We start from the raw sequence: 15101 nt of genomic DNA on the forward strand, positions 1-15101 counted from the left end.
TGTTGCCATGTACGGAAGTGAAACATGGACGATAAACATCTGAGACACGTTTCTCGAACGTGATGCAACACAAGAAAGCTGAAGACTAATGAGGAGGTACTGAATAGAACTGGGGAGGAAAGAAACTTGTGCCACAACCTGACTAGAAGGAATGATCGGTTGATGGGGCACGTTCTGAGACATCAAGGGATCACCAATCTAGTACTGGAGGGCAGCGTGGAGGGTAAAAATCGTGGAGGAATGCCAAGAGGTGAATACAGTAAGCAGCTTCAGTAGGATGTAGGTTACAGTAGTAACTCGGAGATAAAGAGGATTGCGCGAGACAGAGTAGCATGGACAGTGGCATCAAACCAATCTTTGTACTGAAGACCAGAACAACATCAGTGCGCCATGCAGTGTACTGTGCCTCGCAGAGTACGTAGATGTGGACGTTGGACAGGAACCCATGACAGTTGGCAGATTGAGTGAGTGAGTGAAGAGCGAGGTGTGGTGACCGCTCCACGTCTAACTGTTGCCCAACACGCAGCACTGCTGGAGCTTGTAGCCTAGCCTAGCCTAGCCTAGCCTAGCCTAGCCTAGCCTAGCCTAGCCTAGCCTAGCCTAGCCTAGCCTAGCCTAGGCTAGCCTAGGCTAGCCTAGCCTAGCCTAGCCTAGCCTAGCCTAGCCTAGCCTAGCCTAGCCTAGCCTAGCCTAGCCTAGCCTAGCCTAGCCTAGCCTAGCCTAGCCTAGCCTAGCCTAGCCTAGCCTAGCCTAGCCTAGCCTAGCCTAGCCTAGCCTAGGCTAGCCTTCCCCAGCCCAGCGTAGCCTTGCTGAAAACCTGGCTGTGTGTCCTGCCTGAGCCCCGCTGCGGCTGTCTGGTGTTCCACTTTCTTCGCCGCCCACTGTGCGCTCCTGGCCGGAGCTGTTACGCTCCGCGATTAGCGGACAGTTAGGCGGGGAGGCTCGCCAAGGGAGAAAAGGAAGACGAACTGCCATCACCTGCTGAGTCGAGGAACACCAGCGTTGCAGTCGTAACAAGGGGGAATAGATTTGACAGACAACGCAATTTCCTCTAAAAATTCATCCACCGGTTTTTTGATTTAGCTTCAATTTTTAATTAATCACTTTAGGACTTATCTTAGAAGCTAGATTAAGAAAAGGCAAACCTACGTTTCTAGCATTTGTAGACTTAGAGAAAGCTTTTGACAATGTTGACTGGAATACTCTCTTCGAAATTCTGAAGGTGGCAGGGGTAAAATACAGGGAGAGAAAGGCTATTTACAATTTGTACAGAAACCAGATGGCAGTTATAAGAGTCGAGGAGCATGAAAGGGAAGGAGCGGTTGGGAAGTGAGTGAGATAGGATTGTAGCCTCTCCCCGATGTTATTCAATCTGTATATTGAGCAAGCAATAAAGGAAACAAAAGAAAAAATCGGAGTAGGTATTAAAATCCATGGAGAAGAAATAAAAGCTTTGAGGTTCGCCGATGACATTGTAATTCTGTCAGAGACAGCAAAGGACTTGGAAGAGCAGTTGAACGGAATGGATGGTGTCTTGAAGGGAGGATATAAGATGAACATCAACAAAAGCAAAACGAGTATAATGGAATGTAGTCGAATTAAGTTGGGTGATGTTGAAGGTATTAGATTAGGAAATGAGACACTTAAAGTAGTAAAGGACTTTTGCTATTTGGGGAGCAAAATAACTGATGATGGTCCAAGTAGAGAGGATATAAAATGTAGTCTGGCAATGGCAAGGAAAGCGTTTCCGAAGAAGAGAAATTTGTTAACATCGAGTATAGATTTAATTGTCAGGAAGTCGTTTCTGAAAGTATTTGTATGGAGTGCAGCCATGTATGGAAGTGAAAGATGGACGATAAATAGTTTGGACAAGAAGGGAATAGAAGCTTTCGAAATGTGGTGCTACAGAAGAATGCTGAAGTTTAGATGGGTAGATCACATAACTAACGAGGAGGTATTGAATAGGATTGGGTAGAAGAGGAGTTTGTGGCGCAACTTGACTAGAAGAAGGGATAGGTTGGTAGGACATGTTCTCAGGCATCAAGGGACCAGCAGTTTAGTATTGGAGGGAAGCGTGGAGGGTAAAAATCGTAGAGGGAGACCAAGAGATGAATACACTAAGCAGATTCAGAAGGATGTAGGCTGCAGTAGGTACTGGGAGATGAAGCAGCTTGCACAGGATAGAGTAGCATGGAAAGCTGCATCAAACCAGTATCAGAACTGAAGACCACAACAACAACAATCAGTTTAGGAGGTGGCCGGTTAAGATTTTGGTGGTGAAAGAAATATTCACTGGTGGTACTTTGCTGTTGAACGACAAGCGAGTGGTGGCGTACAATTGCTAACCACCAGACTTGACCAGAGATTAATCGGAAGTCTCTTGACGGACTGTACAATCTTACAGCCTATTACGAGCTCAAACACAATCAGGTTTCTCGAACAGAATGAGTTCCTCGATGCCAACCAGCATGAATTAATTAATTTACATGCCCTGTGTAACACCGGAAAGGATGAGAATCGAAGCATTTATGATACGGAGATACGTAAGAATGTCAAAAAACAGATGGATTGACAAATAGCAAATGATGAGGTGTGTTGCAGAATCGGAGAGGAAAGGAAAATGTGCAGAATAGTGACAGGAAGAAGTGAGTGGATGTTAGGACGTGTGTTAACGCGTCAGAGAGTAATATCCACGGTGAAACGTCAAGGCAGAGTAAAACTGGATGCCGCAGGACTCGAAGCTGGGACCTCTGTCTTTCGCGGGCCAGTGCCCCGAGACTCAGCTATCCGATGACGACTCGCCAGCCGTCCTCGTGTGTTCAAATCTCCTCGTCTAGGCAAACGTTTCAGGTTCGAGCCCACGTCCGACACACAGTTTAAACCCTCCAGAAAGTTTCATAACAGCGCAGATTCTTCTACAGAGTAAAAATTCATTCTGTAAACGTTTCCCCAGGCCTTGGATTAGGCCACGTCTCCGCAATGTATGTTGTTCCAGGAGTGCTAGTCCCGCAACATACCTCTGAGACTTGCAGAGTCAGGAAGAAACAGGTGACGTACAGGCGGAAGTAAGTCTACGAGGGCAGATCACCCTTCGTACTCGGGTAGCGCAGCTGGTAGACCACTTGCCTGCGAAACGCAAAGGTCCAAAGTTCGAGTCTTGATCCGGTACGCAGCTGTAACCTGCGAGGACGCTTCAAATCACAGTACACATCACTGCAGAGTGAAAACTCATTCCGAACGTAAATAAGAGATAAGTATCAAACTGTCATACAATAGGGTGTAATTAAATAGTCTCAGCTAACGAGTACACAGGGTATATTACGGGCACTCAAATCAAAACGAGACAGATAAAAAGAAAAAAAAATTAGCCAGAAAAAAGTAGGACTCACGCACAGACGTTTCGGTACAACCTTATCTAAGTATATAGACAGTTCATCCAACCTGCGAATCAAACCTGATCCACAGTGATATTCGGAAGAGATCATATGGGTTTCAGGGATTCCAAGACTTTCCAGAACGTTTTAATTTCAAGTCTGAAGTCGGAGAACAAATGAGAAAAGAAACATTTTTCGTCTCATATAATTAGAAGTTAACAATTTTCGGAATTTTTTTTCCTTTGGGTGCAGTGTGAAACCTTACTCCTTCCTAAATTTCATGGTTCTAGACCAGGGCTTGACAACTGGCCGGTTTTGAGCGCGAGTACTCTCGTCTGCTCAGGCACGTGCTCGCGAGCAGGTGCAAGGTCGCGGAGTAGGGAGGGAGGGGAAATGCGCGCGCCCGTTTGAATGTGATCTCGCGTTCTTAGCAGATTTAACTAGCCATTTGAATGCTTTGAACATTTTACTACAAGGTAAAGATCTGCTAATTACTCATTTCATAGATCGAATACGAGCTTTTAAAATGAAATTGACACTTTGGGTGAGTCAGCTGGAAACAGGAAACCTAGCTCATTTTCCTAAATTATCATCCATGCAAGATGTTCACAAAGACTGTGAACGTTATTCACATAGTTTAGCTGATCAGCGCTTTCAAGACAGCACTAGACAGTGATTTTGATCTGTTCTCTCCATATTCAGCGAACATTTAAGAGATTCGCCCTGAGCTGCAGCAAGAAATTATTGACCTGCAGTTTGACAGAGAATACAGAGACAAATTTCAGAACAAGAAAAACATTTTGGAATTCTACAGACACTTCCGTCAGGATAGATTTCTTCGTTTGCACAAACTGGCGGCTGCAATAATATCAATGTTCGGTTCCACGTATGTTTGTGAACAACTGTTCTCTGCAATGAAATGTAACAAGCCGCGCCTGATAAACGCATTGTCTGATCGAAATTTAAACTGCACGCTACGCCTAAAATGCACAAGAACAATTACTCCGAACATAGACGCAATTGTAAAGGGCAAAAAGTACAAGATAACAGAGAATCCCACACTTCAGTGACACCTTTTATTGTGTAACAGTTCACAAATTAATGCGAATGTAGAGGCATACACTAAGCTAATAAAATTATGTGGCATGTGTACATTCTCCTTTATTTGTTTCATTTGTCGCAGTAATAATTCGTGAGTGATATCCCTGCAGGTGGCCGCGGATTTACATTGACTGGCGGCAGCTGTTGTGTGCCCCACGTGACTTTCCCCACTCTCCACTCTGGTCCGGTAGTGGGGGTAGCGTGCTCGCGCTGCTCCGTGCTCGCGCCTTGCTGCTCAAGTATGTTGCGAAGCCCTGTTCTAGAGCAACGGGAAGTACCCTATATGTGGCCTGCCCGGTTAGTCGTGCGGTCTAACGCACAGACTTCCTGAATGGGAAGGAGCGCCTGGTTCCCAGTACGAGGTCCGCTGAACCGGCCAGTCTGTGGATGGTTTTTAGGCAGTTGCGGGCAAATGCGGGCTGGTCCCCCTTATTCCGCCTCAGCTACACTATGTCGGCGATTGCTGAGCAAACAAGTTCTCCACGTACGCGTACACCACCATTACTCTACCACGCAAACATAAGGGTCACACTCGTCTGGTGTGAGACGTACCTTGGAGGGTCCACCGGGGGCCGAACCGCACAATAACCCTGGGTTCGGTGTGGGGCGGCGGAGGGGTGAAGTGGACTGGGGTAGTCGTCGTGGGGTTGCGGACCACTGTGGCTGCGGCGGGGACGGAGCCTCTCCGTCGTTTCTAGGTCCCCGGTTAACATAAAATTCAATACCCTATAGGTTTTGGTGTGTATCAAAATGCGTGACATCTTTCTACTGCATTGTCTCAGAAGCTAATGTTTATAATACATACACGGTACCATACCCGTTAGTATGTGACACAAATTTCAAGTTGATACGTCTTCCCGTTGCAGAGAAAAAGCGGTGGGAGCGCGCCGCGGGCGGAGGGTATTTAAATCGGCCGCCGCCGCGACCGAACCCAGTTCCCTCTGAGCAGCCATAGCGTACGGATGTCCGTGCCGGCACGTTCACAGGAGCTCAGTCCGTCAGTTCACCTGATGATGGCGACATGTATGATCGCCGAAATATTGTGCCCGTTGGACACTATAGACCGGCAGCACACCCGTGGATATTTTGATTACGAGGTAAGTTGTTCGTTGCTTACAGCAGCATTGCACAATACTTGTTGGGAGTTCTTAGAGAATATTTGGAAACTCGCAGTCTGATAATTCAGTACTGATTTCTTTATGGTTTGTAGGAAGTGTAATTAATTTCTGTTTCTTTTGTTCTGAACCAGAGTACTACTAATGTAGAGAAGCAACGTCTGATATTTCCGTATGTGACTTAAATAATAACGGAACAGTTTCAACATCACAGGATTTTTTTTTTTTGTGATTTGTTGTCTGTCTGTCTGTTAAGATGCCTTTTCCTCAGGAACGGGTGGACGTATCAAGGTGAAATTAGTGTCGTGTGCTAAGGTCTACGATATCCACGCGGTGCAAAGAAGTTGAGCTTCTACGTCAATGCAATCAAAAGATACGGCCTTTTATGTCACATATTTTGATACTCGTAGACTCACCCGTCAAAACCAATATGGTGCTTCCTGTTGACCTAGATTCACGATATTTGGCAAGAGTAAGGTTTCACACTGCAAGTAAAAGAAAAAATACCACAAAATTTTTAATTTTTAATTACGTCCTCGAGGAAACAGCAGTGAAAGCAGGATTGCAAATGTCTTTTGAGAAGACACAATATATGAACATAAATGCCACTGGTCCAGTCTGGACAATGAGGACCAAGTATGGCGACATCAGAAGAGTACAGAAATTCAAGTACCTAGGAGAGATTTTGACTCCAAACAACAATCGAAGGGCAGCAACTGAAGAACGGGCAAGAAAAATGGAAATAGCATTCAGATTGTGTCAGAACACATACAAATCTAAATCACTCTCATACCGGGCCAAATTCCGACACTACAGTACAGTCGTCAAACCTGAATGTTTATATGCATCTGAGACAATAGCCAGGAAGGGACTTTCAGACTTGGAAAAGAAAGAAAGGAAATTCCTTAGAAAGATTCTTGGGCCCAGGAAAATATCAAATTAAGTTACGTTCCGCCTATGATCAAATCAAGAACTTTATCAACGATTTGAAAATACCACCACCACGATGAAGAAACGATGACTGTCTTTCTATTGACATATTGAAAGAATGGAATCAGGAGGCTAACCAACAAGATTCTTTGTAAGGTGTCAGGCAAATCCAACACCTTCCATGAAAACCCTGACATGATAAGCAAATCCAGTAGTATGTCACATAGCTCCGAATAAATCGTGACATTAAATTAACCAAAGTAATACGAGTAACGAGTGAGCAAATGGAATACCACAGACTAACACAAGAATTCCTAAATGCATGTCATACCTTCCCACCGTGAGACAGACGCAGTTCCGAGGGGAGAAACGAGAACAGAAGCCGAGAGCAGAACCGTGTTCAGCTGGAAGGCCCTACGATAAGGGACGGACACCCACGCCGCCAGCTAACCGCTAGGGCTACACCACCCGCAAGTTTTAGCGTGAGACCTTTTTCGCGTCTCTCTTACGTTAGGACCACCCCCCAACCCATGTTAAAAGATAGAGCCCTCCAGAAGAACAGTGTAGATTTTACGATAACGCTAAAAGGACCACACGAGCTGCAAGTTTTAGCGTGAGAATTTTTCGCGTCTCTGTTACGTTGCAAACTTTAAAAACATTGACCCACCACGAAAAGTGTAACGTTTCTCATTGGATAGACAGAATTTTTGTAGGCGGAGCTTAAGGTTAACATTGAGACCCTGATTGGTCAGATGAAAACACAGCCAGATTGTTTTTTTTAAACCAACTTCGGTAAATTGTAGCAAGGAGAAGTTAGGAGGGAGTTGCTTCCGAGAGGGCGAGCTGGACAGAGCTGTGCTGCCCGCCGCCCACTGACGAACACCGACAAGGTAATGAACGCATGCGATGCCGCATTTTTCAGTGCATAAGGCTTCACTCAGAACTCCAGAAGTCTCATCTGTTACATCCTCTTTTAACGTAATACTAGTGTCGATCGTCAATTAAAGCTCATGGTGTTCACATTTGCCACTTGAAGTAAAAATCTGAAACGCGATGATTTTTCTGTTATATAGTTATTGAGAAGCCACATCAGCCACTGTAATTTACGACAAGTTAGATAAGTAATTAAAGATAATTGAGGGTCACTGTAGACCATTTTGATAGTTTTCTCTTTTCTGAAACTTAATTTAAACCTAGATTATAGATGTGATATGGCATAGGTCATCCTTCGATCCATTGTAGAACTTGGCAACCCATTCAGGGAATATTCATTCACATTTTTGTTGAACGCAGTTGGTTTTCTACCATCCTGTATTAAAACATTTCCTTTTATCAATAGTGCAATTTATAAACAATGTTTTGTGAGTAGAATAAAAATTCCAATGGTAAACTTAATTGCTTTTTCGACGTTATTTTACCAGCTACCAAAAAATAGGAAATCCTTGAACCTTTTCCACTAAATTTAGTTAGTATTAAGATTCTTTTACAGGGTGTGCTGTGGAGCTGACGCTGAAAGCATTAAGTATTTGATTATATCATCGCTAGTCTCACTGAGCTCTTCTGAACTCTACATGTCATGTGTGATCTGGCGTCTCCTTACCAGCAACAGGTTCCAGGTTCAAACTAGTCAATTCCCTAAAAAACACGCTCAGAGCGTCGTTGCGCGAAAGTGGTAGGGAGACACGATATAGAACAAACAGACACCACGCAGAATGTTTAGATCTTCTCTTCCATAACAGGAAGACACGACATCCATGGGTGAAAGAAGTGCACTGGTTTCTAGAAACATGCGGGACCAAGGCAGAAGAACTTCTGAACAGGCAGGTCTTTAGGAAAAAGGTTGCATAGGTGAAGGATTTGTTCGAGGAGAACACGAGGAAGAACAGTGTATTCTCGGCAGAAGAACATGCACGAGTGAGCCAACGGATGAAGGAGTATTGGCGAAAGAGGAAGGAAGAGAAGTTTAGAAAGTGAGGGAAGTTGTGTAAACGTAGCCCATAGGTGGCTGTAACGAAAATAAATAAATAATATGTCACACGAAAAAATTTTTCTTCTTTTATTTTTATCAGACTTTCAAATTTAAAAGATTCTCGAAAGTCTTGAATATCCCTGGATCGGTATCTTGCCAGAATTAGTACCAGTAACAGGTAAAAATGTCCGAGATTCTCTGCTCCCGGGCTGCATGAACAGTCTATATACGTAATTAAGCTTGTACGTAACCCTGGGAGCGCATTTTTCCCATTTGTCTCGTTCCCCAATTGACTGCCCCTTACAAAATCACATTCCTTAACGTGGACTCCACAGTTTACTATGAAAAACTTCTTATGGAGAAGGTTACTTCACAACTGGGAGGAAGGTCTCGCTGGCAACTGGTGTTTCAAGTATTAACGGTGTTCTCAAAAGGATGTGGGGTCGCCGTTCGTGAAACGTGTAACAGCCGTACCGCCCCACCGCAGCGTCTGACCCCTCGCTCAGTTCCTTTGTCAGTGTGAAAGGCCTGAGGCAGACGCTTGCAGTGGTGACTGCGTCTGGGACTTGTAATCCCCGTCTGGCGCGCAGAGACGTGATCGGCTTAGTTATAGCACGTCATAGAGGACGAGCCTCAAGAAGCGACCTACGCTGCAGACTCCTCCGCCGAAGCAGTGCCAATTACCGACCACTCAAAGTGAAACCTGCAATTCTCAACAAGGCGAATGACGAACGAAACTCTACGACGACTGTTGGAAGCTGACTTGGAGGAGGAAATGTTCAGCGCAGAAATGGGGCTCGGGGTTTTGTCCAGGCACACCATTCCTCCTCTCCATTTTACACCTTCTTTTAAGATTCCGTACCTTGGGCGGTGGAAACCGAACACTTAAAGCTTCACTTTGTTGTCCGCCTGTCTGTTATGGCCTCTTTTTCTGAGGAATGACTAAGGGTATCTACTTGAAATTTATGTCAAATAGCAAGTTCTGTGTTTCCTTGACGGTGTAAAAAATCAAGAATGGCAAACCTACGTTTCTATCATTTGTAGACTTAGAGAAAGCTTTTGACAATGTTGACTGGAATACTCTCTTTCAAATTGTGAAGGTGGCAGGGGTAAAATACAGGTAGCTAGAGGCTATTTACAATTTGTACAGAAACCAGACTGCTGTTATATAGAGTCGAGGGGCATGAAAGGGAACCAGTGGTTGGGGAGGGAGTGAGAGAGGGTTGTTGCCTATCCCCGATGTTATTCAATCTGTATATTGAGCAAGCAGTAAAGGAAACAAAAGAAAAACTCGGAGTAGGTATTAAAATCCATGGAAAGAAATAAAAACTTTGAAGTTCGCCGATGACTTTGTAATTCTGTCAGAGACAGCAAAGGACTTGGAAGAGCAGCTGAACGGATTGGACAGTGTCTTGAAAGGCGGATATAAGATGAACATCAACAAAAGCAAAACGAGGACAGTGGAATGTAGGCGAAATAAATCGGGTGATGCTGAGGGAATTAGATTAGGAAATGAGACGCTTAAAGTAGTAAACGAGTTTTGCTATTTGGGGAGCAAAATGACTGATGATGGTCGAAGTAGAGAGGATACAAAATGTAAAATGGCAAGGAAAGCGTTTCTGAAGACGAGAAATTTGTTAACATCGAGTATGGATATAAGTGTCAGGAAGTCGTTTCTGAAAGTATTCGGGTTCGAATCCCGGCGGGGTCAGGGATTTTCACCTGCCTCGAGATGACTGGGTGTTTGTGTTGTCCTCATCATTTCATCATCATCTAGGAAAGTGGCGAAATTGGACTGTGCAAAGGTTGGGAAATTGTACGGGCGCTGATAACCACGCAGTTGAGCGCCCCACAAACCAAACATCATCATCATCATCATCATCATCTGAAAGTATTTGTATGGAGTGTAGTCATGTATGGAAGTGAAATGTGGACGATAAATAGTTTGGACAAGAAGAGAATAGAAGCTTTCTAAATGTGGTGCTACAGAAGAATGCAGAAGATTAGATGGGTAAATCATATAACTAATGAGGAGGTATTGAATAGGATTGGGGAGAAGAGGAGCTTGTGGCACAACTTGACTAGAAGAAGGGATCGATTGGTAGGACATGTTCTGAGGCATCAAGGGATCACCAATTTAGTATTGGAGGGCACCGTGGAGAGTAAAAATCGTAGAGGGAGACCAAGAGATGAATACACTAAGCAGATTCAGAAGAATGTATGTTGCAGTATGAACTGGGAGATGAAGAAGCTTGCACAGGATAGAGTAGCATGGAGAGCTGCATCAAACCAGTCTCTGGACTGAAGACCCTAACAACAACAACAACAACAACAACAACGAATCAATGTAATCGGAAGATAGACTATTTATGTCACATATTTTGATATTCGTTAACTCTCACAAAACAATGAAGTGTTTCACCAAGCAATGGCTGTAGCAACCAGCCAAGAGGGAAACCAGCCCTTCTGGAGTGTGAACGGTTGTCTCGTATACCAAACTGTCCATTTACCGCGACAAAAAGAGGTCTGTAGGACTGAGGTCGGGATGACGTCGTGGTCACAGTACCGACCCTACCCCTTCCAATACCATAAATATTAGGGAAAACAGTATCTAAACATTCCCTGGTATCCAGGACAAAGTGTTATGCTAAAACCGCAATCTTAGCCCGACTGCGAGTGGGACATTCTGCAACATTTCCGGCAGTACTTCACAGAGAATGATAAGATAATTTCCACCAGCGATCATGTTAGACGGGAGAAACGGCCCAATCAGTTGGTCGTGAACAATACCATGACACACTTCTATGATAAATCTCTGTTGATGGTGGAACACACGAATTGCCTTAGAATATTCCTACTGCCAAACATAGCAATTTTGTCCGGACTTTGGCCTAAGGGAAGTCGAGCATCAAACCCTTCAACGACCACTAGCGGTGACATTTTTGTCACATGCAGGAAATTTTATTTATCTCCTGCAAAAGCTGTAGAATTTAGTATAACTAGTTTTTTTTATACCCTGTTCAAGTAATCTTCAGTCCACATACTGGTTTGATGTGGCTCCCCAGGCTACTCCATTCTGTGCAAGCCTCATAACTACTGCAACCTACATCCATTTGAAGTTCCTTCCTTACTCTATCTATCCCTGGGTTTCCCTCTACAATTTCTACCCATACACTTCCCTCCATTGCCATATTAACAATTCCTTGATGCCTCAGACTGTGTCCTATCAACGGTCCTTTCTTTTAGTCAACTTGTACCACATATTTCTTATCTTCTCAGTTCTATTCAGTACCTTCTCATTAGTTATGTGATCTACCCATCTAACCTTCATCAACCTTCTGTAGCACCACATTCCAAAAGCTTCTATTGTCTTCTTGTCTCAACTACCTATCGTCCACGTTTCACTTCCGTCCAAGGCTACACACACCACAATAATCTTCGAATAATACATCCTAACACTTACTTTTACATTCCATCGCAAGAACTTCCTCTTTTTGAGAAATCTATATCTACATTCATACTCCGCAAGCCACCTGACGGTGTGTGGCGGAGGGTACTTTGAGTACCTCTATCGGTTCTCCCTTCTATTCCAGTCTCGTATTGTTCGTGGAAAGAAAGATTGTCGGTATGCAAAAGTGACGCCCGCTGTGTGGGCTCTAATCTCTCTGATTTTATCCTCATGGTCTCTTCGCGAGATATACGTAGGAGGGAGCAATACACTGTTTGACTTCTCAAATAAGGTATGTTCTCGAAACTTCACCAAAAGCCTGTACCGAGCTACTGAGCGTCTCTCCTGCAGAGTCTTCCACTGGAGTTTACCTATCATCTCCGTAACGCTTTCGCGATTACTAAACGATCCTGTATCGAAGCGCGCTGCTCTCCATTGGATCTTCTCTATCTCTTCTATCAACCCTATCTGGTACGGATCCCACATTGGTGAACAATATTCAAGCAGAGGGCGAACAAGTGTACTGATGTCGTTGCCGTAGCCAGTCTCCGTTTTATATTCCCTCTATTTCCACCATCATCAGTTATTTTGGTGCCCAAATATCAAAACTGATTTACTACTGTAAGTGTCTCATTTCCTAATCTAATTCCCTCAACATCACATGGTTTAATTTGACTACATTCCACTATCCTTGTTTTACTTTTGTTGATAGTTATAATGTTTTTGCAGGACACTTTCCGTTGAACTGGTCCTCCAAGTCCTTTGTAACCTCTGGCAGAATGACAACGTCGTCGGCAAATCTCAAACCCGAAACTCTTCTCGCTAAACATTAATTCCCTTTCGAAATGTATCCTTCCTTTTCTTTACTGCTTTGCTCGGTTTACAAATTGAATAGCATCGGGGGTAGGTTACAGCCCAGTCTAACTTCCTTCTCAACTACGATTTCCCTTTCATGCCCGCAACTGTTTTAACTGTAGTTTGGTTTCTGTAGAACCTGTTCTAACGCTTCGCTCGCTACATTTTATTCCTGATACCATCAGAATTTCAAAGAGTGTACTCTAGTCAAAAGCTTTCTCTAAGTCTAAAATTGCAGTAAACATTGATTTGCCTTTCCTTAGCCTATGTTGTAAGACGACTAGCGTTACTATTGTTTCGCGTGTTCCTAAATTACTCCAGAACACAAGCTGATCGTCCCCTAGATCGCTTTCTACCAGTTTCTGTACTCTTCTGTAAATAATTCACGATATGTGGATACATCGGATGTCCCAGTAGAAATGGTGAACATTCAGCGGCATGACAGGAACGATAATTCTAAGAAAAAGAAGTCTACTGAATATAAGCACTAAAATGCATACCGTAAGTGCTGTGAGTACTCGTTCTGTAGAAGTGATGTAATTCACAGTAGCAAAGTATAACAAGTGCTCATAGCTGTTAAGGTATGCATTTTAAAGCTCATGTTTACTAGAATATCCTGCTTCGAATGAATGTTCCTGCCACATCTCTGAATACTGACCATCTCTCCTGGGACACCTGTAGACGTACAGGCGTGAAAAGATTGGCAAAATGTGGAATGAGTTGGAGGCTACCTTCAAACTAGTCCAACGAATGACGAGCTAAGAATAAAAAACCACGCAGTTGGAAAACTGTGTGTGTGTGTTTTCGTGGGATGTCAGACTCTGCGATTACGTCGCACTGGATTGCCCCAAGCGGCCTCCGGTACGCCTGCAAGTGTGGAATGAGGCCAGTGGGTCATGGCGGCGCGTAACACGCCTTGCCGAGTCCCCTCAGTGGAAGCACGAACCGCACGGATATTTTTTTTGCAACACGCTGCTTCCCTCCAGCAAAGCGCTCGAAGCAGCTCACTGCATAAACGTAGAAGAAATCGCGTGATGCATCGACAGCGTAATCCCGGAACATTCCTCCACGCTACGGGAGACAGGTGTCATCTCGACCGCCCACGACCGCTGCAGCTTTCGTACACGGACGAATGCACTCCTGATTCAAATGTCCCTCGATAAGAACAGGTCTGTTTACTGACTTTTACGTACGCCAAGGAACTACAAAAACTAGATACTTGCTAATGCAAAGCTGAAGAAGAATAAAAACCGTGGCGTAACACTAAGGGACTCAAATTGCATCATCTGCTTGCACGTATTAAGTGCATTATATCTGTAGGGTACTGATTCATGTTAGGTGATTAAGCTGAAGAATATGTACAAGGGCTTCTGCTAGGGTTCATCTGGTCAGTCAAAGGCATACAACTGAAATAGGGTTCACGTAAGGAGCTTGAAAAATCAACAGATTTATACCATATCTGGAAGAAGTTTTCATATTGTTGAACTGGAAAGAAAATCAAGGAATTTGTATTAATGGAACATACTTGACCCATCTACTTTTCATGAACAAATTTTTGCTTTAGCTACTTCTAAATTTTGGCTTCAAGTTCTTCTTCCCTCCTTAGTCTTCTGAGTTATTTTTTTGTTTTGTTTTGTTTTGGTTTTAGGGCGCAAAACTGCTATGGTCATTAGCGCCCGGTCACTGACTTAGGAAACAGTAAAAACCGAAAATGGAAACCAGCAGCAATGGGAACGAAACTCAAAAAATTGGAGAAACTAAAAGCCGAAGGAAGGCTTAAAAATCCACTACAGAAAGGGGTTGGTTGTCCCCCAAACAAAAGCTTCAAATCACTGACGTCATTTCACTGCCACTAATAAACTCGAGAACGCGATCGGCCGAGCGCGTGTCACCTGCTAAAATCGACGATATATCAGGCGACATCTGTAGACGGGCGCGTAACGGAGTAAAATAGGGGCACTCGAGTAAAAGGTGTCTTACCGTCCACAGCTGAGAACAGTGGGGACAGAGTGGGGGAGGATCGCCGCTTAAAAGATGTCGATGGCTAAAAAGACAGTGCCCTATCCGGAGTCTAGTTAAAATTACCTCCTCCTGACGACGCGTTCGGGAGGAAGAGGTCCAAGCACAGGGAAGAGCTTTCACGTCCCGCAATTTATTATGGGGAAGTGTCGACCAATGTGCGTGCCATAAAAGAACGACACGACGACATAAAACGCTCCGTAGATCGGCGAAGGGAATTGATTGAATAGCTGGCCGAAGAAGAGAGACTGCAGCCTTGGCCGCCACCGAGACGCCCCCCAGGTGGAGCA

This window comes from Schistocerca cancellata, chromosome 10, assembly GCF_023864275.1.
Source record: "Schistocerca cancellata isolate TAMUIC-IGC-003103 chromosome 10, iqSchCanc2.1, whole genome shotgun sequence".
NCBI lineage: Eukaryota > Metazoa > Arthropoda > Insecta > Orthoptera > Acrididae > Schistocerca > Schistocerca cancellata.